General features: G+C 37.4%; 1 long non-coding RNA gene across 4 annotated transcripts; it reads right to left on the bottom strand.

Annotated features, from left to right (window-relative positions):
* Positions 1 to 243: 243 nt before the first annotated feature.
* On the bottom strand, positions 244 to 23270 carry LOC133284428 (uncharacterized). 4 transcript variants are annotated; one of them, XR_009747901.1, is made up of 6 exons: positions 21890 to 22010; positions 4930 to 4979; positions 4625 to 4709; positions 3072 to 3170; positions 2460 to 2795; positions 244 to 381 (listed from the first exon to the last, which is right to left on the bottom strand). It is a non-coding gene; the product is annotated as an uncharacterized LOC133284428 (long non-coding RNA). The 4 variants fall into 4 exon arrangements; XR_009747900.1 differs by lacking the exons at positions 244 to 381; positions 4930 to 4979; positions 21890 to 22010 and adding exons at positions 2121 to 2366; positions 22223 to 22298; positions 23192 to 23270; XR_009747899.1 differs by lacking the exon at positions 244 to 381 and adding an exon at positions 2121 to 2366.
* Between the last annotated feature and the right edge of the window lie 1475 nt (positions 23271 to 24745).

Genomic DNA, 24745 nt, shown 5'->3' with positions numbered 1-24745 from the left:
AAAATAAAAATCTTGTCCTCTGCACAGGAAAATTAAGAATGGAATCTGTAAAGAACCTTCATATAAAGAACCTTGAGATACACCACCCCAAAAACTAGCTCAAAGAGTGGGAGTACCCAAGGCCTTATAAACTCCACATTAGTTGCCCATACAACCAACGTGGGACTATATATCTCAACAGAATCTTAATGTCATCATTTTCCCTATCCAGTGTTGTCAGTTCACTGCATCTTTTACATCATATTTTGCTCCAACTCTCAAAAGTTCCTCAATTTTTGGCTTGTCACCTTCTGATGCAGCTAAGGACAGTAGGATGTCCACGTGGCGAATATTTTGCCTTAAAAGAGCTTCCATTTTGTCATATGATCCATAGTTGAAGTACTGCAAAAGATTATGATGTAAATATGAAGTTTCTCACTGCTGTTGTAACATAAAAGCATTTTCCCTTCGGAAATTAAATTTCCAAATTACAATGCCTAAGAACAGTCAATAAAGCAAGGGGGAAAGACATATCAATAACACTGAATAATAGCGTAGCTTAAACTAAAAGTAGATTAGTTGGGGACATTTGGAACTCAGAATGTATGCAGTAAAATCATTTGAAATAGTAGAAAAAGGGGAATATCAAATAAATACTACAGAGTCAAACCAATATTTGTCCACTAATGCAGCATTGATTAGAGAAGATACATAATAAAGTTATAATATTTTAACTGAACCATACACAATAGAATTTAGAGATACTCTTATACCTTGATATTACAGATACGTGAACGTCATAATTTTTTTTTATATATTATTGTTTATGTCAACTTGTGTGATTCCTCCATCAAAACAGCTTTGTAACAAAGTAGAAATATTCTTATACAGAGAAAATTCAGGCAAAGTGTATGCTTGACTTATTCAGTAATTGTTAACCTAGTTATTAATTTTCTATTTAAATTACTTGTTACAATGTCTTTTCCTTGCTTTAAAGTAAATTTAGATCCCAATAACAGCTGTTATCTAACATTGTTCAGCTAGACAACTTCCTTCTCGTGAAATATCTCATAAGTGTTATCCGAAATTCTCACCATAATGTTTCTACAGATTAAGTATTCACCCTTTTTTCTGTGACTCAAAATGTAGATGAACGAATTTTCTTTTGGTGTTAGGGCTGTGCATGGGTCAGGTCGGGTCAGGTTTTTGTCCGACTCGACCCAACTTGGTTTTTATAGGTCAGGTATTTTGACCCAACCCGCTCTAATTTGATCCAAGTCAGGTCTGACTTGGTTTGGATTTTGTTGAACTAGTTCAGAACTGGATCAGATCTGACCTGACTTGGTTTCTGAAGTGGGTCAAATCTGACCTGACCCGTTTTTGACTTGGTTTCCTCACAAAATTTCGTCGAAATTTCTACGTTGCAAATGACAAAAAATTCATCACAAAATTATTTTTTCGTCGGAATATTTTTTGTCGAAAAGCGACGAAAATTTTTCTCTAATGAAAATTTTACAAAAATTAATTTGGGTCAAGGTAGGCTATTTATTTTTTTATAAACGGGTCAAGGTAGACTAATAGTTAGACTCGTACTAGGATCAGGCTAGACCAAATTGAAATTTTTTGACATAAGCTTGAACTTTTTAGAGAAAAGCTCAGCCCAGCCCACTTTTACCACTACGTGCAATCATACGTGCATATAGATTAGTTTAAGCATTATATTTTATCATAACTTTTGCATCTCTAAATTATTCCCATCATATTTAACAAATCAGCATTGATATATCCTTTTAATCCCACTTTAACTTTTTGCATTCGATGGATTTTGATATATTTGTAATTTATATTACAGAGCATAAAAAAGTTTACTGTTGAGTCAACATATTTACATGTTAATTTAACATTTGTTAAGATTAAAATGAATGGTATTTTATATGATAGGATGCATTATTGGGTCTAGTGAGTTATAAGTCTCATTTTCTGTTTCGGTGTTTTACATACATCACAACTAGGAACTTTGATGAGCTTAGACGAGTCGCACACCTCTAGCTTAAAAAGACAACGGAACAAAAGATATGAAATTTTAATTGTAAAATAAATCACAAATTTACACTTCATATAAAAATTATGATTTTCTAGGCCTTATATAATTTCATTGCAAATATACACAACATTAACTTCGGACATCTCTCTGACCTACAGCTTTAATTTCATTGGTTGGCTTCTACATGCATTCTTGGAGGGGATATCTTAGAACATTAGGAATCATATGCACATTTGCATGCACAATGACTTTGGAATCACTTATTGAATATTTTTGGCTCTGCACATCAACAACAATTCTGCACTCCATCCCCCAAATTGTAAGGATGTCCAACCCTACAATGCTAGCAGGATGAATACTTCAGATGAATTAATTGATCAATACCATAAAAGATAGTTTTCATAAAGATATCTGTATTGTGTAATGCTCATATTACCTAAAACATGAGCCATGCATGGAGAAACCATTGGTTGTGTGATAGATTCTGCAAAAACAGTAACACTTTGGAGGTTTAATGGACTAGCCAGCTTTCAGAATTACATCATTTGCAACTGAAACTTCACTGATATCATCATATGATTTAGAACATCATCCTGTACATCGGGGCCCCACGCTCTAGAACATGTTTTTCCCAATCTGACCTAACTCCAAATGGGTTTTCCTCAAGCCACACAATTTGGCAATGCTCCAAATCAAGCTTACCCTTCCTATATCTCAAGAATCGTTCCTTCATCCTTATTGCTACAGCCTCTACATCAGATTGCAGAAAGACCTGGTTATTGTCAATAATCTAAATAAGCCTTGATATTTATAACTCAAACTATTCAAAGAATGTAAGCGGAGTAAGTCACTACTCATCACAATAAAGTGTCATTACACAGAGAAAGGAACTATAAATATAATATTGAAAACAACTATTTTCCTTTACAATGAGGTTTATTGCCCTCCACTCAGATATGACAAGCAATGATGTTTTATAAGATAAATGGAAGGGACCTAACCATAAGCTGCACATTGATCAAGTAAAGCTACTCCAAAGTATACTTACCTTCCCATTAGATGCTAGAAGATCCACTACTGCTTCAATTAAAGATCTCTGCAGGATCCTCCATCTATGCTCAGATTTATTGAAATCAGGGTTTGGACACTAAAGAAAAGAAAGCCAAAAATGAGATTAAGGTTTATTAGTATTTGATGGAGAGAAAAAAAGAATTACAGAAAAAATATTTGATTACACATTACATTAAACTCAAACTGGCTTATTTACTACAAGTAATAAGCAAGGCTGAGACTCCTACTAATATCTTTCAGTAAAATTTTGTTACAGTAATAGAAGATTTGCTCAGAGGTTTACCAATCAAGTTGGGAAGGTTGTGACATTAAATAATTTTACGAGAAAATATTGAGAGGAAAAAGAAAAATTAGGCCATAAATGTTTGTTTTAATAAATTAGCTTTAGCAATATTATTAGAAGAATGTTTAATAGGTATAAGTAGAATTCTCTCCCTTTTACTGGATCTTTCTCATCAACCAATGGATTTAACACTGTTGTTGTTTCAGTGTCTGCAAGTTAGTGATCATCATAAACCAAAAAAACACGACATTTCACTCCAATATACAAGGAATGATCAAAGCTTCTATGAATGGCAGTCTTGCCAAAAGACTAGTTGTGATGTCATAAGAAAAATGTCAGTAGCAAACACTAAAAGTAAGGAGGTAATTGTAGGCAAACGGCAGCTAGCTTGCAGTATGCTAATAAGCCATTTGTGCTCAAGAAATTGCTTATTGGTGATAATAGTGTGTATAAAATACCGAAGGATGAATGATACCCACAAAGCTTATGTCACTAATAGCAGGGCTAACATGCTGCAAATTCATTCATTGGTGCAATGGTGGCAGTGGAATCGACGTAGGTGTATATATGGCAGCATTAATACTACAGAAAAGACCAACAAAAGGTCTAAGAACAGAAAGAAAGGTGAGCTTGTGTTAATAGACAGTTAGTTGAACTTGGTGTCTTTTTTTTATATTGACATGGAGAGTGATGTGGGATAAGTTGGTCATGGCCATAATTCTTGTATTTTTGTTAAGATATGCCATGGGGAAAAAAAATAAAGAAACGAATATATATTCTTTTAAATTGGCAAATGATGCTTCCCATCCAGAAGACAGTTCTCGGTAATTGATATAATTATAAGGTCACTTCCAAGTCTCAGTAACAGTGTCTACTTAATAATTTGGGTTTTGACAAGTCAAAGGTACACAAAGAAAGACAATGAACAAGCTAATGAGTCAATCCAAAGAATAAACATTATTCAAATTCATTGTAAGAATATAATCCTGAAATAATAATTTTCTTTTGGGGCTGGTTCTTAGGCCTTAGGGGCAAGGGAGGAAGCATTTTCTGCTTCAGCAATCATCCATTCTGAATTCTAGAAAACACCATCAATCACATCATAATGCCTCAGGACATGACCAAGAAGGCTTCTAAAGATTATGCCTATTTTCTACAGTTCAGTATACCAAGCACATCAGTGATGACTTTAAATGAAAAAAGAAATGGATGTTAGAATTAAAAGTGTAATTAAATTTAAGCTTGACCTGTATTGACACAAGAACTAACTCTCCTGGGTAAGAAGAAACGATGGAGCGGAATGTTTATGTTGCATTAGTAGCAACAAAGTACCTAAAATGTATAAAACAGGAAAGTAATTTACAAAGTTAAACAAAAGAATAAAATTTCAACAATGAAGGAACTCAAACATTAGTGATATATGATCGTAATTGAATATGCCCTTAAAATAAGTCCATAATGTTCTTGTGCCATCACTTGAATAAATTATTGAATCAAAACAAAAACCAAACAGATGCTGCATCTATTTGTACTATGAAAGAAATAGAATTACCCATTCTTTATGCCAAACTGATGAGTAGAATCCAGACAGCGCAAAACAAGCTGAAAAAGATGTTAATAGTTGTTGCTGTACATAGTATAGAAGTCCCACATTGTGTATATGTGTGTGTATTTGTTATTTAGTTTAATATATAAAAGAAGTCTCCTTCGTGTAGTTGACACATGGATTACAATGAATACCTCTTGTCTCTTGGTAATTAACATGGTATCTAGAGCCTAACAAGAGGAATCCTAATCCGCGTATTTTTTTTTCGGTGGACCACTGTCCGCTGAGTAATTTTTTTTTTTTTCGGAAACAATCATATCTGTCAGTTTCCGGCGTCCATACATCGTCAAAGGACCTCTCTGATCACTGCCGCTGTCCGTTGACCGCCGTCCACCGCCGTTGACCGCCATCCGCCGCCGTTGACCGCCGTCTCTGACGAATTTTCTGGCGATTTTTCCGACGAACCATACACGGTTCTGATCGTCCAGACACGGCGGTCTTGTTTGTCTTGGACCCGTTCGAAGATCCTTCTCCACGCGCGTCACGAAGGGGCTGCGTCCAGTTATTTTGCAGCCGCGCGTGGAGGCGCGTGAGGCTGTTTCTTCCGGTCCGACCACCACCGTCCATCTCGCCGTGACCTTGCGTCCCTGGATCTGTCCTCGATTTGTGGTTTTGACATCGTTCTGATTTCCTACGGTGTCCTTTCCCTTGTTGGTTACTGTTCACAGGTGTCTCTTTGCTTTTCGTTGCTGTTCTTTTTGGTTTCAGGTGACCCATGGCTGATTTGTCACCCCACAATGCATCCAAGGGTTCTCAAAAGGCTGACCCGCCTGTTTTTTCTAATTATGTTAATGTTCCGCTGCACGTCGACAAGTTGGATGGCTCCAATTATGATTCTTGGGCTTCTGATCTCCGACTTTGGCTTGATGGACAGGACTACACTGACCATCTCATTACTAAGGCTTAGTCCATCTCGGTAGATGTACGCCCTCATTGAAAAAAGGTTGATGCTCAGTTATGTAGCATCATCAACTCTACCATCCACTCGTCCTTGAAGCAGATTTTTCGTGCTCACGTCACTTGTGAGTCTGTTTGGCGTCAGGCCAAGTCACTTTATACCAATGACACTCAGCGACTCTATGGCCTTTGTCAAAATTTGATCACTACTATTGCTGCTCAAGAACTTGATGTCTCTATGTCTGCATACTTGGGAAAAGTTCAGGGCCTCCTTCATGATTTCAATGAACTGTTGCCGCTTGCTGCAGATCCTGCTTATAACACCTAAAAATTTTAAATCAAGTAATTAAAATATTAAGTCAGCAATCAAGTGATGGATTAGTGAAAATCCTAAAGATTAGGCCAAAATACAAAGAAAGGGCAAAACGATAATTAGCCAACACGCAACCCTAGGAAGATAAAAATTGAGTAGAAGGTCTCTGATGATAAAAATAACCCTGGAAATGGATTCAGAACAAAAAATTGAGTGGACAGGCAAGTTTCAGAAAAATCAGTGAATAGTGTTTTTCGCGGGTAAAAATACCGCGGTACGATTGCACCGTAAAACGTGCCGATTGAGTTTTGAGCTCTAGGTTTCAAATATGAGTTATAAATGGTTTGTTGAGTTAGGAAATATGATTTTGATGAAATTTGATGGAATTGAGTCATTTTGGGAAAAATTGATGAATAGTGATTTTCCGGTGTAAAAATACTGCGGTATAATTGTACCGATAAGCGTGAAAATTTTATCAGTATTTTTAGGAAACAAAAATATGACGTGAACAAGAAAAATATGTAGGTCATGAATTTATGGTCGAAATTAGTGACTTGAAAGTCACATTTTCATGACATTTTCTCTCTCCTCCCTCTCTTCTCTCCCGCGCGCAGCAGCCCACCATGGCCAAGTATTGCTCAAGCTTTCTTTCTTCCATAACTTGGTCATTTCTCCACCGAATCCAACGATTTTTGTCTTGAATCTTGATGGAAAACACCTCCTAAACACATTGGTACCACTCTTGAGCCTTGAAATCGTGTGTGTGAGGAGATCTTGCCCATTTCAGCCGCAGTTTTGAGGAGAAAAATTGTGTTCTTGAAGCTTCCAAGTGCTCCAATGGTGGAGTATAGTTAGGAGGAGTCTTATACCTTCCGTTTGGGTGAGTGCTCTTGCATTTTAAACGGTTGATGGTGATGATTTGATTTTGGAAACCTAAACTTTGATTTGATGAATAGTGATGTTAGAGAGCTCAATTTGAAAATGTGTATTAGATGATAATGTGTTAGAATGATGTATTAAAGCTAGAAATGCGATGAAATTTATTGGTGAATATTGATGAATTTAACTTAGAAACATTTGATGATCATGATTTTGGACTTGTGAATTTTGGTGTTGAGACTTGTTTGATGAATTGTGGCATGATGGTATGATAGGTTGTGTGAAGGTTGGAGTGATTAAAATTGAATGAAAATTCCTTGGAATGTCATAGGGCAAGATTCGAACCTTTGAGGAAAAATGAGTGAATTGATGATGAAAAATGATTTGGATGATGATATGTGTAGTAATATGGTACTTAGATGGGTTGTGTTGTGGTTGGAAAGTGTTTGAATCAATGGGAAAAATTAATTGTGTTAAGAGACCTAAATGAGCCCAAAGTGAAATATTTCGCAAAACGATGCGTAAATGTCATAAAACGGAAAAACGACGATTGAACTAGCCTCTAAGCAACCTAAGGGAGTGTTATAAAATGAGAAAGAAAATTTAGAAAAATAAATCCCCAATTAACACCTATATGGCCGAACCTCCAAGGGAAAAATGGGGGATTTTGCGATTTTCGCGTTCTGAGGTAATTCGACGCGAAAATAACGAACCGGCACTTGAATTGGCCTATTGACAACCTAATGAGACGTAACAAAATGAGAAAGAAAATTTAGAAAAATAAATCTCAAATTTACCCATAGGCTTATATATGCCCAGGGCGTACGTGGAATTGGGGTTACCATCCCGTATCGTCGTAATTTGTTTCTTTATATTCCCCGTTTCTCTAAATCCCTTGCTATATCCCGTTTTCAAAGTGGTTGTTTTATTCTATTGATATGCATCGAAGTGAACCATTGGGTGGAGTTTTCTCCAGAACCTCTTGGTTACTGAGATATATTCGTATATCTCACCCAGTCTCGGGGTATTTATTTCAGGAGGTAGCAGTGGAGCAGGAGCAGCGGGCAAAAGGCCCGTAGAGTGAGCATTGGAGTGCTTCATGTCTTGTTTTTTTGTTGGCCGACTGGCCTAGGCTAGACTTAGGGCATGAACATCTCATATGTATGTTGTATGAGCTTCATTAGCATATTTGTTCATGCCATTTTGCCTAAGTCTAGTAGTTATGTATTTGGTTATGTTGTCATTTGAATTTAAGTTGTAATATTGGGAGAATGTAAGTTGAAGTTTAAGTTTCAAGTTGTAAATTGTAAAGTAATATTGTAATCATATTTGATGCATGACTATTTATGATGGAAGGGCCTTAGGCCTATTTTAGGGTATGATTACATGTATGATGCAAATATGCATGAAAAAGGTGTTAGTGATTGCAACTACTTAAGGATGATTAATATGAACTATATGCCTAATGACTATAAACTGGATTGGGTTGTAAGTGCCTCAAGGCGTTGTTGGTCCTTGTGTGTGCCACCCATTGGATTATTACTGTATTATCATGTGATTATTAGGTACATTTGAGGTTTAAATGATGTTTACAAATTTGGGATTATTGGAAAAACAAAGGAAACTCTGGCGAATTTTCTGTAGAATTGGCAGATTTTATGCGAAATTCGGGAGAGCATATCTCCCTCCATAGAGGTCCAATAGGGACGTGTCATACGCAATTTTGAAGGTTGAGATGTCCTCTACCTTGTGTCAAAATTTGAAGAAATCCTGGGTTGATCTTCGGCCTGAAACAAATAGAGAAACACGGACTGCTCATGTGCCCCTGCACCTGAGGCAGATTCTGGACCTGATTTGGGAAATTAATTCCCGCTTCGTTTCTCAGTCAAATTAAGTGTATGATATATCAAAATGAAGTTTGAGATGTCTCGTTTGTAGGATAAAAATTTGAGAGCAAATGGTTGAATGGATTGAGTGCAGTAATTCGAGTAAGGTGAGTGGTTTGGAGCTGTTTTTGGGGTTGTTTGGCTAATTGCTGATCCAACTTCAAACAACGATAACCGGAGCTAATGAGCTCCTAATTGAGCATATGATAGCTTGTTGAAAAGGGAATTAAGTGAGACAAAGATATAATCTGAGATGAGAGTTTGGTTGTGATCGGTTTGGTCGTAGAAAAATTTAGAGTGAAACATGTCCGAATTGGTAAAAACGTAAAGTTTGGGAATTGGCTAAGTGAGTTTATGGGAACTCCTTAGTAACTTATAATAAGTAATGTAAGTTATAAAAATAGTTTAAATAAGTCTTCTGCAAGATTTTACAGTTACGGTCACAACTTTTAATTTTTACGCCTTTTTATGTTTTAAATGCTCGCGTAATAATCGGAAAAAGTTTATTCGCATTTTTATAAATGAACTGCTGTGATTGTAACTGCGCTTAATATCATAATTAATGTTAACAATACCGGTGTACAAAGGGCTGTTATATTTTATGGTATCGGAGCAGTTTTGTTAGGGAACTCTGATAATGTATAGTCGTGTTGTGTGTTGCATAGTTGTATGTAGATTCTTATCGATTACTGCATATGTGATTCCTTAGTGTGGGTCTGATCAACCCATTCCTTTGTGTTACATGCGTAGTCATCGTAAGAAGCCTGCGTGGCAACCTTGGAGCACCGAATGTAAGTCCTTAGCCTGATATTGTGGCTGCAGTATTGACTACTCCATGGACAAGAGATGGCAGTAAGTAAAATATGAATATTATAGGACGTAAGGGAAACAGACTTAAATGTTTCGTCTGACCTTGTAGATGAAATTTATAAAGCTGGATTATAAGTGAAAGTTGTAAATAAATCTATGATATGTACGGTATTGCATGGGTGAACCTTGTAGTACTATGAATAATAAAGATATATAATTGAGATGAGTCCATAGTATGGAAACAGTATTGGTGAAGCTTCCAAGTATGTGTGTAGTATAGTGTGTACAATGGACTTGGTGAATAGACTTCATCAAGGTGAGAGATTTAGAACCTGTTGGATTATTGAAAATGGTGAACAGGTGTGCTTAAGTATGAGTTGGAATATCCTATGTCTGATTAGAAGTTATAAGTCCCTGATGGATGATGTACACTTAAACAAATTGAGATGGTTCATGCAGAGAAATAAATAGAATAATTGATGATTAATCCTATGGGATTTGACCACTTGAAATTATAATGCTGGTCAATTGTTAAATTGAGATATATTGAAATATGGGATTTAAACCCATAAGGAGGTAGTTTTGATTAAACATAGGCGAGATGAATTAATTATGTATTATATGTATAAGGAAGAAGTTGAGAGAAACGCCATGGATGGCATTGAACAAGGTTCATTGAGAGTATGATTGTCCGTAACGGAATAATGGTCTAGCTTGACCGATATGCCATGAAGGAAACAAGTATGATTATATGGGTGCGTTAATGTGTGGAATTCTCCTTGGAATTGGCTACTATGTAGAGATTCAGGTGTTATGAAGCATAGAGGATTGATCCATGATGGAGGTCTCTTGGAAATCTCAAAGAATGAATATCGTAATTTAAAATGGCCTAATTACTTGTGGATGTTGTAATGCATGGTGAATAATACCTAATGGCCTGATGGCCAGCATACCTATTCTGATGAATAAACTGATGATAATCCAGTGATGGCCTAAGTGCCAGTATACATATATATGTATGCACACCTTGTGATGGCCTGAGCACCTAATTATCCGTGTTGAGATAAATTATTAAATTTTTTGTAAAAGGACAATGAGGCCGAATGAAATCCCCGATGATGGGAAGTATCTGAAGAGATTGTATGATTAGAGAATGAGCTAATGTACAACCTGATGGGAAATCATGTGATTAGTGTATGAACTATGTTATAATAAAGTGTGGAATTATGTGTTTAGCAAAAGAGCTAATGTGTAATGTCAAAACAAAAATGATAAGATTAGTTAATGAGTTGGGGTATAAGTGTTAGTGCAAGGATTGATATAATTTTCCAGTGCACGGATTGAGGTGAAATTAGTCCTCTATGATAGGACGAATATGCTTAGAAGATCCCTGCGTGATGGGAAGTATATGTGAGATGTGTACAGAACTTTGAGAAAATTCTGGATTTATGGAATAGAGATTATGTTATGAACTATGCCAAGTGAATAGTCAAAGTAAAAGAGAAAATAATCTGTGAGAAGAATAAGCAAGGAAGAGATAATGGACTATGGATTTGAACAGTAACATGACAGAAGGGACTATTGAGAGTAAAGAAATGTGTACGAAATTGCGAAGAGAATGTGAATTATTATAATAGTGACTTACATGTAAACTATCAGTGAGAAGAATGAAATGAGAGAGTAAAATGAATTGACTTATACATATAACAGGGGTATATTATACCACTATTACTATGGTTATGGGGATAGCCCCATGTGAATATACCAAAGATATTTTGCTGTTATATACAGAGGTGATACAGACACCAAATGGACTGGGTCTATGTGTGATCTGGAGTGTACGGAGTACCAGTTTTGCCGTTATATACAGATATGTTATAAGTATGAACTCCCCTGTGTACTGGGTACACGTTTGCTATTGTATACAGATGTGATATAAATATGAACTCCTCTGTGCACTGGGTGCACGTTATAAGACTTGATATTACCATCTCGGTGCGGCCTATGTGCCCGGAGTGTGTAGCCATCTCCGTGCGGATTATGTTCCCAGAGACTATTATTATGTTATATGAGTAATATGGGATGAGGAAGTATCCCGCAGTGATGAGACTGCTATTATAGTTGAGTTGATCTACATAAGTGCACAAATAAGAAACGTTGGGAATACTAATAGAACACAGTCAGCAGGTGGTAGGTTATCATTACTGCATGGATTATATGGGCGGATTCTCTGATCGGTGGGTCATTACATCTGGGGCCCTGAGGACAGCAAGAGCTCGAGCGGTTAAAACCTGTGAATGTTATTACCCACTGTATTGAGAGAGTTCTTCCATGTGATTAACGCAAAATATGAGGCCAGATATTTGTAAATGAACAAAAATATGTCAGATTTGGGTATAAGAGGTGAGGCATAATGTGTAAAAACTTTGAAGGGTGATAGTGAAGCACTATTGTGGGTGTAAAGTAAGTTCGATGAAATAATATCGGCTCCAATTGAGGTAGTAAGTTTGTTGGAATCCTCGCCTTATGATAAAAGAGATAATAGGTTGATTTAATGTTGACAGATGGAGTAAGTGTCCTTCTAAGAAGGCTGGTGATGATCAAGAGTTCAGGTTAAAACGGTGAATTACTAGCCCTTATAAAAGGTAAACTGTGATGGAATCAAGCACGAATGTGTAATAGTAGTTGGAAACTGGAATTGCGATCGGTTGCCTAAAAGTTGATGGCTTGGTTGTACTGAGGAGTGTTATATATAAACGCATATGCCACTTATGGTGGAAAGTGTGTGGAAAATGCACAATGTTGACATTGTTTTGGTTAGGTACTAATGATATATGGTCGAGCGCTTATGGTAACTTCGAATATTTTGAGAGACTGATATACCAACCAATGGTGAATTGTATAAGTAGTGGCAATGATGGATTTAGTTTTATGTGACTTGATAATCAAGTTTCAAAGATTCCTATAGGATGAGACTTGCATGTGAGAGACATGACATTTTTAGTGGTCCATCAGTTAATAGTGAAATGGGTGTGGAAAAATGATTCGTCCCAAGGTATTTGGTGAAAGTTGGTAAAACTGTGAGGTGATATTATATTGAGTTTGACATCCAGGATTAAATGACGATGATTACGAAGAAGTAGTATAAATAAGTGTAACAAATGGTTAAGTTCCAACACCGGAGTGGAATGAAAGTTGAAAATAGTTAGTGGGAGAAAATATTAAGCATGAGGCCTTCATGTGGAGGTCATTAATGAGTGTTGTGTTTAGACTGTGAGAGGTCTAAGTATGGAGTTGAGCTGGTTGAGTTGGTAAAGTTGAGATGGTTAAGCTAATAAAGAGTTTAACAATGAGTGTAAATTATGAATATGAGTTTGTAGGTGGAAAAATTTCTTGAGTATTTGTGGTCGAAAGGCCTTATAGGGCTAATCGAAAATATAAACTAGTATGAGTATTGCTAGTTTCGTGTCACAAAGAGAAAGATATAGTTGTGAGTACCTAAAAAGAGGTGAAGACACGTGACAAGGAAAAATAAAGTATATGAGTATAGAATTTAATGTGAGTCAGAATTGTAGGACACGACAAAGTGCCTTTGAAACTAGAAAGTATGTGCTTGGGTGAAAGCCAAGAAAACAACGAAATGCGAAGAGTAGTAACAGTAGTGGAAAGAAATGGTTGTTGGGGTACTGTCAGAACAATGAGGACAGCGAAAAAAGTTAAGTACTAAAGAACGTGAGTTGGAAATACTCCAGGAATAACTAGTGAATGTGCATGAAAGCGATTAGATGCTTTTGAGAACGACCATGGGTCAGAAAGATGGATAAAGATGAGAATGAGGTAAATTAATACCGACAAATCCGTAATATTGTTATATTATTACCTACAAATCAGCGAAAGGGTAACGGGAGACCAGAGAAAGTGTAAAGTATTGTGAATTAAAAGGTCACAGAACCATGAGAGACAAGTGATTGTGAAGGATCAAAGGATAATAAGTATCATAAAAAGAAGATCATGCTTGTGATAAAATTAATGTGGTAAAGGAACACACTTGAGGATGCTACTTGGAAGCGGGAGGATGAGATTCTCCGACTGTGTCCTGAGTTAGCAGATGAGTACGATTTAATTTTGCGGAAAAAATTCTAAAAAGTTGGGGTGAATATAACACCTAACAATTTTAAATCAAGTAATTAAAATATTAAGTGAGCAATCAAGTGATGGATTAGTGAAAATCCTAAAGATTAGGCCAAAATACAAAGAAAGGGCAAAACGGTAATTAACCAACACGCAACCCTAGGAAGATAAAAATTGAGTAGAAGGTCTCCGATGATAAAAATAACCCTGGAAATGGATTCAGAACGAAAAATTGAGTGGACAGGCAAGTTTCAGAAAAATCAGTGAATAGTGTTTTTCGCGGGTAAAAATACTGCGGTACGATTGCACCGTAAAATGTGCCGATTGAGTTTTGAGCTCTAGGTTTCAAATATGAGTTATAAATGGTTTGTTGAGTTAGGAAATATGATTTTGATGAAATTTGATGGAATTGAGTCATTTTGGGAAAAATTGATGAATAGTGATTTTCCGGTGTAAAAATACTGCGGTATAATTGTACCGATAAGCGTGAAAATTTTATCAGTATTTTTAGGAAACAAAAATATGACGTGAACAAGAAAAATATGTAGGTCATGAATTTATGGTCGAAATTAGTGATTTATTTAAAGTTAAATCGCGTGTGGGACCCACTTATGGCTTAAGTGACTTGAAAGTCACATTTTCATGACATTTTCTCTCTCCTCCCTCTCTTCTCTCCCGCGTGCAGCAGCCCACCGTGGCCAAGTATTGCTCAAGCTTTCTTTCTTCCATAACTTGGTCATTTCTCCACCGAATCCAATGATTTTTGTCTTGAATCTTGATGGAAAACACCTCCTAAACACATTGGTACCACTCTTGAGCCTTGAAATCGTGTGTGTGAGGAGATCTTGCCCATTTTCAGCCGCGGTTTTGAGGAGAAAAATTGTGTTCTTGAAGCTTCCAAGTGCTCCAATGGTGGAGTATAGTTAGGAGGAGTCTTATACCTTCCGTTTGGGTGAGTGCTCTTGCATTTTAAACGGTTGATGGTGATGATTTGATTTTGAAAACCTAAACTTTGATTTGATAAATAGTGATGTTAGAGAGCTCAATTTGAAAATGTGTATTAGATGATAATGTGTTAGAATGATGTATTAAAGCTAGAAATGCGATGAAATTTATTGGTGAAAATTGATGAATTTAACTTAGAAAAATTTGATGATCATGATTTTGGACTTGTGAATTTTGGTGTTGAGACTTGTTTGATGAATTGTGGCATGATGGTATGATGATATGATAGGTTGTGTGAAGGTTGGAGTGATTAAAATTGAATGAAAATTCCTTGGAATGTCATAGGGCAAGATTCGAACCTTTGAGGAAAAATGAGTGAATTGATGATGAAAAATGATTTGGATGATGATTTGTGTAGTAATATGGTACTTAGATGGGTTGTGTTGTGTTTGGAAAGTGTTTGAATCAATGGGAAAAATTAATTGTGTTAAGAGACCTAAATGAGCCCAAAGTGAAATATTTCGCAAAACGATGCGTAAATGTCATAAAACGGAAAAACGACGATTGAACTAGCCTCTAAGCAACCTAAGAGCGTGTTATAAAATGAGAAAGAAAATTTAGAAAAATAAATCCCCAATTAACACCTATATGGCCGAACCTCCAAGGGAAAAATGGGGGATTTTGCGGTTTTCGCGTTCTGAGGTAATTCGACGCGAAAATGACGAACCGACACTTGAATTGGCCTATTGACAACCTAATGAGACGTAACAAAATGAGAAAGAAAATTTAGAAAAATAAATCTCAAGTTTACACTTATTGGCCGAACCATCAAGGGAGGATGGGGAGGATTTTTGTGATTTTGTGTTTTGATGATATTTGACGCGTACTGATGGATGTACGTAATTGTATAGGTTGTCGTACGTTGACTTGAATCCCGAAACTTGAATATGGGAGTTACCCTTGGTCTTGGACCAAGTGGATTGAGGTATGTATTTAGTTCAATGCATGTATAATTGTAAATTAGCATGTATTGTTTGAATTATAAAAGATTGGGAATGTCCTCTGTGTAGGCATTCCGTTGTGTACCAAGTTGTGGGATAAGTTGCTGCGGAGCTAGTGAGGAAATTACTTAAGGTAACCTCTTGGTACTGGGGCTTGTTCCCCTTTTCTGTTCCACCTTGCCAGTTGATGGCAACGGTAGGAAGTGTGTATGAATAGTATATAACACATGAGCATGCATGCATTATTGCTATGGGTACTGCTGTACCGAGTCTCTGGCCAGTAGACAGTTTTATTAGCCTTCGGGCATTTTCGGACTTCCGCTGGATAGGTCTCCAGGAGAGAGTTCCAGTTGACTGCGTGTCATGGTGTGTGATCCGGGTAGGAGCACACTAGGAATGTCTTTGGCGTTTTGGTTGGTTTGGGCATCATGGTTGTGGTTTCTGTGAACACACCTTGGATGATACCCATAGGCTTATATATGCCCAGGGCGTACGTGGAATTGGGGTTACCATCCCGTATCTTCGTAGTTTGTTTCTTTATATTCCCCGTTTCTCTAAATCCCTTGCTATATCCCGTTTTCAAAGTGGTTGTTTTATTCTATTGATATGCATCGAAGTGAACCATTGGGTTGAGTTTTCTCCAGAACCTCTTGGTTACTGAGATATATTCGTATATCTCACCCAGTCTCGGGGTATTTCTTTCAGGAGGTAGCAGTGGAGCAGGAGTAGCGGGCAAGAGGCCCGTAGAGTGAGCATTGGAGTGCTTCATGTCTTGTTTTTTTGTTGGCCGGGTGGCCTAGGCTAGACTTAGGGCATGAACATCTCATATGTATGTTGTATGAGCTTCATTAGCATATTTGTTCATTCCATTTTGCCTAAGTCTAGTAGTTATGTATTTGGTTATGTTGTCATTTGAATTTAAGTTGTAATATTGGGAAAATGTAAGTTGAAGTTTAAGTTTCAAGTTGTAAATTGTAAAGTAATATTGTAATCATATTTGACGCATGACTATTTATGATGGAAGGGCCTTAGGCCTATTTTAGGGTATGATTACATGTATGATGCAAATATGAATGAAAAAGGTGTTAGTGATTGCAACTACTTAAGGATGATTAATATGAACTATATGCCTAATGACTATAAACTGGATTGGGTTGTAAGTGCCCCAAGGCGTTGTTGGTCCTTGTGTGTGCCACCCATTGGATTATTACTGTATTATCATGTGATTATTAGGTACATTTGAGGTTTAAATGATTTTTACAAATTTGGGATTATTGGAAAAACAAAGGAAACTCTGGCGAATTTTCTGTAGAATTGGCAGATTTTAGGTGAACTTAGGGAGAGCATATCTCCTTCCATAGAGGTCCAATAGGGATGTGCCATACTCCATTTTGAAGGTTGAGATGTACTATACCTTGTGTCAAAAGTTTAGGAAATTCTGGGTTGATCTTAGGCCTGAAAAAAATAGAGAAACACGGACTGTTCATGTGCCCCTGCACCTGAGACAGATTCTGGACCGGATTTGGGAAATTAATTCCCGCTTCGTTTCTCAGTCAAATTAAGTGTATGATATATCAAAATGAAGTTTGAGATGTCTCGTTTGTAGGATAAAAATTTGAGAGCAAATGGTTGAATGGATTGAGTGCAGTAATTCGTGTAAGGTGAGTGGTTTGGAGCTGTTTTTGGGGTTGTTTGGCTAATTGCTGATCCAACTTCAAACGGCGATAACCGGAGCTAATGAGCTCCGAATTGAGCATATGATAGCTTGTTGAAAGGGGAATTAAGTGAGACAAAGATATAATCTGAGTTGAGAGTTTTTTTGTGTACGGTTTGGTCGTAGAAAAATTTAGAGTGAAACATGTCCGAATTGGTAAAAACGTAAAGTTTGGGAATTGGCTAAGTGAGTTTATGGGAACTCCTTAGTAACTTATAATAAGTAATGTGAGTTATAAAAATAGTTTAAATAAGTCTTTCGCAAGAGTTTACGGTTACGGTCACAACTTTTAATTATTACGCCTTTTTATGTTTTAAATGCTCGCGTAATAATCGGAATAAGTTTATTCGCATTTTTATAAATGAACTGCTGTGATTGTAACTGCGCTTAATATCATAATTAATGTTAACAATACCGGTGTACAACGGGCTGTTACACTGCTAAAGAACTTGAGCAACGCAACACGTTCTTCATGCTCATGGCTCTTTATGGTTTGCCCTCGGAATACTCTGTCAACCGGGATCAGATCTTGGGCCCTACTACTGTTCCATCACTGGACTCTGTTTGGTCTACGTTGCTTCGCATTCCACCTAAGACTGCTATGGAGCCTGCAGTATCTGCACCCTCTTCAATTGACCCATCTGCTCTTGTCTCCAAGGGTTTTGAACGTGGACGCAAACCTTCTACGAGACGCTTTCTCTGCACTCATTGCAACAAGCCGGGCCATACTAATGATCGTTGCTGGGATCTTCACGGTCGCCCTCCTCGCTCTGCTCATTTTGCTCAGACTACTATTCCTGCCTCGGACTCTGCTTTGATTGCTGGATCAAGCCTCCTCCGTCTGTTCTCACTGACTTCTTGCAATGGTATGAAGGGAAGCGTCCTCCTGGTACCACTGCCTCTGGTGCACACACGGGTAATTCCTTTGCTGGTGTTTCTCACTCGCCCTCTCTTGGTCCATGGATTCTCGATTCTGGTGCATCTGACCATATTTCTGGTAATAAGTCTTTATTTACCTCTCTCTGTACGTCTGGTCCCCTGCCCAGTATCACTATGGCTAATGGGTCACTGGTTCAGTCCCAAGGGATTGGCATTGTTCTCATTTTTCCTTCTATTTCCATTGAGAATGTGCTTTATGTTCCTCATTCTCCTTTCAATCTTATTTCCATTAGTCGCTTGACTCAATCCCTTGACTGTATTATTTCTTTCACTAAAGAGTCTGTCATTTTGCAAGATCGTAGCTCGAGGAGGACACTTGGCGTCGGATCTGAGTCCAATGGCCTTTATCAGCTTTCAACTTCTTTTCCAGTGTGCTCTGTTGTGGATTCTCCGCTTACTATCCACGCTCAGTTGGGTCATCCAAGTCTTGCTAAGCTCCAGAAGATGGTCCCACGTTTCTCAAATTTATCTAGTTTGTCTTGTGAGTCGTGTCAGTTAGGGAAACACACTCGTAGTTCGTTTCCCGATCGTGTCAGTCGTCGGTCTTCGTCTCCTTTTGCTTTAGTTCACTCAGATATTTGGGTTCCTAGTCGTACCATTTCCACTATGGGGTACAGATATTTTGTAACTTTCATTGATGATTATTCTCGATGTAATTGGTTATTATTAATGAAAAATCGGTCTGAATTGTTTTCTATTTTCAACAAGTTCTTTAATGAAATCCTTACTCAATTTGGTGTTTCGATTCGCATTTTTCGTAGTGATAATGCTCGTGAGTATTTGTCTCATCAGTTTCAAACCTTCTTTGCATCTCACGGCATCCTTCACTAGACATCATGTTCACACACCCCTCAACAAAATGGGATTGCTGAACACACGAACCGTCACCTAATTGAGACCACTCGGACTTGTTACATGGTCATATCCCCTTCCAGTATTGGGGCGTTGCTGTCCTCACAGCTTGTTATCTCATTAATCGCATGCCTTCCTCCGTACTTAATAACCAGGTACCACATTCTGTGTTGTTTCCCCATCAACCTTTGTACCCATTCACTCCTCACATCTTTGGTTCTACTTGTTTTGTCCACAATCTCAGTCCTGGTCTTGACAAGTTATCTGCTAAGTCACATAAATGTATTTTCCTGGGTTACCCTCGCTCACAAAAGGGTTATCGTTGTTACTCTCCCAGTCTTCGTCGTTACTTTGTCTCGGCAGATGTTACATTCTTTGAGTTTATTCCTTTCTTTGACTCCTTCTCCCATCCCAGTGATTCTGTTGCTACTCAGCTACCTTTACCACCTATTTCAGTTCACTATATACCTTCACCATCTCCTTCTTTAGATGTCCCCGTCCCTGTTCCCGCCCACGTTCCCCCCTCCAGGTCTATCATCGTCGGCAACGTCCCCCTGTTCCCCAGAACCCTGCCCCCCCCCCCCCCCCCCCCCGAGTCTGCCCCTATTGTTACTGAGGCTCCTGTGGACTCACTTCCGTCATCATCTCCTCCGGCAGCTCTGATCCTTTCGTCTGACATTGATGTGCCCATTGCACTTCGGAAAGGTACTCGTGATTCTCGTCCCCCTCCCAGGTATTTAATAAATTTGAGTTATCATCGTCTTTCACCATCCCATTTTGCTTGCCTCTCTTCTCTTTCTTCTGTATCTGTTCCTTAGACTACAGGTGAGGCGTTATCACATTCTGGTTGGCGACAGGCCATGATTGATGAGATGAGTGCACTTCAGAGCAGTGGTACCTGGGATCTGGTTCCCCTTCCCTCTGGGAAATCTGTTGTTGGATGTCGATGGATATACACGGTTAAAGTTGGTCTGGATGGTCAGGTGGACCGTCTTAAGGCCCACTTGGTGGCTAAAGGTTATACTCAGATATTTGACCTTGACTATGGTGACACATTTTCTCCCGTGGCGAAAATGACTTATGTTCGCCTTTTTATTACTATGGCAGCCATTCATCACTAGCCTATGTATCAGCTAGATATAAAGAATGCTTTCCTCCATGGTGATCTGCGGGAAGAGGTTTATATGGAGCAACCTTCTGGGTTTGTTGCTCAGGGGGAGTCTAACCTAGTTTGTCGTCTCCGAAAATCCTTGTATGGTCTCAAGCAGCCTCCCCGGGCTTGGTTTGGACGGTTTAACACTGTTGTACAGCAGTTTGGCATGACTTGAAGTGAGGCTGATCACTCAGTCTTTTACAGACACTCTGATTCAGGTTCTATTTATTTGGTAGTATATGTTGATGATATCGTCATTACAGGTAATGATACTCATGGCATAACTCAGATAAAACAACATTTGTGCCATCATTTTCAAACAAAGGACCTTGGAAGACTCCGATATTTCTTAGGGATAGAAGTGGCCCAATCCAAAGATGGCATTGTACTATCACAAAGAAAATATGCTATGGATATTCTTGAGGAAACAACATAGTTGAATGCTAAGCCCGTCGATACTCCTATGGATCCAAATGTCAAACTTTTATCAAATCAGGGGGAGCTATTTTCTGATCCAGAAAGGTATAGAAGATTGGTTGGGAAACTGAACTATCTCACAGTTACTCGACCAGACATTTCCTTTGCAGCCAGTGTAGTAAGTCAGTTCTTGAATTCTCCCTGTGAAGATCACTGGAATACAGTAATCCGTATCCTCAAGTACATCAAGACTGCTCCTGGCAAAGGTCTTCTCTATGAAAACAAAGGTCATACCAGAGTTGTAGGATACTCAGATGCTGATTGGGCAGGTTCTCCTATTGATAGAAGATCCACTTCTGGGTATTGTGTATTCGTTGGAGATAACTTGATTTCCTGGAGAAGTAAGAAGCAAAGTGTAGTTGCTAGATCAAGTGCTGAAGCAAAATATCGCTCCATACAGCTACCTGTGAACTCATCTGAAACAGCTACTGAAGGAACTCAAGTTTGGAGACACTGGCCCAACATCTCTCATTTGTGATAATCAAGCTGCTTTGCATATTGCTTCAAATCCAGTGTTTCATGAAAGGACTAAGCATATTGAGATATATTATCATTTCCTTAGGGAACAGGTTCTCTCAGGAGATATAGTCACTCGTTTTGTAAACTCAAATGATCAATTAGCTAATATATTTACTAAGTCTTTGAGAGGACCTAGGATAGACCAGATATGTAACAAGCTTGGTGCATACGATCTATATGCTCCAGCTTGAGGGGGAATGTTGTTGTACATAGTATAGAAGTCCCACACTGTGTATGTGTGTGTGTATTTGTTATTTAGTTTAATATATAAAAGAAGTCTCATTCGTGTAGTTGACACATGGATTACAATGAATACCTCTTGTCTCTTGGTAATTAACAATAGTTAAAAAAATAAAGAACCATGGTACGTAGTAAAAATGAGAAGGATACAAGGAAGTTTAAATCTTTCCTCCTTCTAGCCATTTCCAGAAGAAAAAGCCCATTGCCTGTCATTTAGAGCTAATATGTCAAAAAGAATCAATACCACAAGTTCTATTTATTTTGATGTCTTCTAGTCCATCACTCCATCATCTTCTATTACAGAACTCGGGGTCTTTTTTACAACAATGTTATGGTTAAAAGAATATGTATGCAATGACAATATGTTCAAATCAACTGCTTATATATTTTATATTGCTTGATAACTTGCAGATCATATGCTTCTAGTTTCACAGTTTTACAAGATATGCGCACAGTAGACACTATGTAAAAAACAAAAAGTACCACTTCCTATATCAACAACCAGAGGTTGAGCTGGGTCAGAATAAATGTTGTTCCAGTTGATTTCAAAAGGGTATGCCTGCAAAATATAACTACCGTAAGTGACAATAATATCATTGATGCAGAATGTTTTAGCACTTTTGAGTTGCTTAACACAAGATCAGATTTCTCAGCATGATTAAATGAAATGCTAACATTAGCTGTTTACCATCGAACAAAAAATTGCTTATAATTTAGTTTGCTGTATTAATTCTCTTATTTTATTCAGTCTGTGTTGTCATGTATGAATTATGATGTACAAATGAAACAAGATCTCAGCTCTTCCAAGTTCCAAGTGAAAAAAGTTCCGGCAAATTCGTTCGTCAGCATTAATAGATACATTAGCTTACACAAGTACTTGATTTGATGTTATTTTAGAAAATTGAGACTTAACTTAATTACCCTTGATCCAGGTATTACTTTAATTATTACACTATTTTCATGCAACATTACTAATATTGTGCTCCTCATATGCCTTAATGTCAATTACATTTATCAACCAGAAGAATTGCTATACATACTATGGAAAAAGATCATGTTTTTACAGCTTCATTCATCACTTAATATGCATGTCAAAATATTTTGTGCACCAAATTCTTTCCAATTTAGAAAAAATTTGTTAAACAGAAAAAACTTTTTTGCTTTTAAGGAACATCATTTACATATTTTGGTTTGATCCAATTCCTAGCATCTAAAATAAAGGACTTGATGACCATGTTATTTTATCATAAAAAACTCACATCGGATGGTGAATATAATCTCAAGAAAGTGAGTCTATTTCCAGAAATTCCAGTGGCAAAAGCCATACAATCAAGCATAAGAGGCATACAAGATAGTTTATGCAAAATAAAATGTTTTTCAGAATATACTGCATTATTCTCCTGAAATATGAAGTTGAAGAGTGATAGAAAGAAAGAGTTTATTAAAACATACTTTGTCGATAGCCATAACACCAGGGAGCTTTCTTCCTTTGAGAAATGCCCATACAAATGAAGCATTCTCAATCATACTTATAAAAGACAATGAACTTTTCTCCTGTCTCACTAGTTGGCATGCCATAGTCCCAACAACAGTTATTTCTGTTAGTAGTTGGGTGTCCTAGAGACAATCTTATGATTAAATAAGGACAGAGATGTAGACCTTTTTAATATTGTCACAAATAAATAAAAGCACTCTTTATCTTGTTTCATAATTATGTCTCGATATTAATATTAATATATCATGAATAACTTGATAAACCTCGTGGAATAAAATAGGTATCTCTTGAGTATCTGTAATGAGATCACAATCATGAGGATTCAAGAATACCGGATGTTCATTCCTAATTTTATGTTCCTAGTCTAGAGATACTGAGAATGGGGTCAGTAATCTCGGGTAAGACTAGCACGATTTATCTATTTGTATATGGATACAAGGTATAGACCTCATGTGCTACAGAAATGGAGATGTCTTAGCTAAAGTCGTGGGTGGACCTATAAGGGTATAGCTCGCACTGAACGGACCCACAAAGAGACTCTATGAGGAACTCTCACAGAGAGTATCATTAGAGTAGTCTCTTTATATTTGGGTATGTCTTTCCTAAGACCAGAAGTTATTACCTAGATTGTGTTCTAGAAGGCATGCTTTGATTGTGCACCTCGTCTGCCTGAAACATGGAGACTCATAGGTATACTGTTGGGCTTGTCCTGAAAGAACACAGGGCTAGGGTGATAAGCTGAAGGAATTCGTCAAATCTCTGTGAGAGATTAGGTTATCTGTAAACCAGAGAAATCGGGATGACATTTACAGGGACTCGGGAATCTATGCATAGTAAAAGAAATTATGAGATGATCTGCCTTTAGAGTCTGTAAATTGAAGATTCCCTAATTTCGAATAAAGTTTACCCTAAACCGCAGGGGTTGATACGCTTCCTTACCCTAGGTTTTATGGGAAGGTAACCGAGACGAAAGGAAATATGTACGGCAACCAAATATGTTTAATAGGATGATCAAATCATTAATCTAACTAGTTCTGGGGCAACAAAGCATTGCTAGTGCTCTGTGTTGTCATTAGATGGGTTGTGGGCTTATTGGGCCCAAGCCCATTTATGTCAGTGGCTAAGTTAGACCTAATGGGTCACACACAAACACCTAATTGTCTAAATGCTCTAGCATTAAAGGTATTGGGCCTAATAATAGTTATTAGCCCAAGAAGTTGTTTGGAACTCCACCTAAAGGGGTGGAGGGCGCATGGTTCATTGTAATGGGCTTGGATAGTCCAAGACATTACTAATTAATTTAATTAGTTAAATTAATTATCAAACATTTAAATTTTGAATTCGAAATTTGAATTTTGAAATTTTGAATTTTGAATTTGAATTTCGAAATTCGAATTTTGAATTGGAAATTTGAAATTTGAATTTTGAAATTTGGATTTTGAATTCGAATTTTGAAATTTGAATTTTGAAATTTGAAAATTTGAATTTTGAATTTGAATGTTTGAACATTT

This window comes from Gastrolobium bilobum, unplaced genomic scaffold, assembly GCF_033153095.1.
Source record: "Gastrolobium bilobum isolate Gb01-03AN ecotype WA unplaced genomic scaffold, APGP_CSIRO_Gbil_v1 utg23209, whole genome shotgun sequence".
Taxonomy (NCBI): Eukaryota; Viridiplantae; Streptophyta; class Magnoliopsida; order Fabales; family Fabaceae; genus Gastrolobium; species Gastrolobium bilobum.
This window is presented reverse-complemented; position numbering and strand designations above follow the sequence as displayed.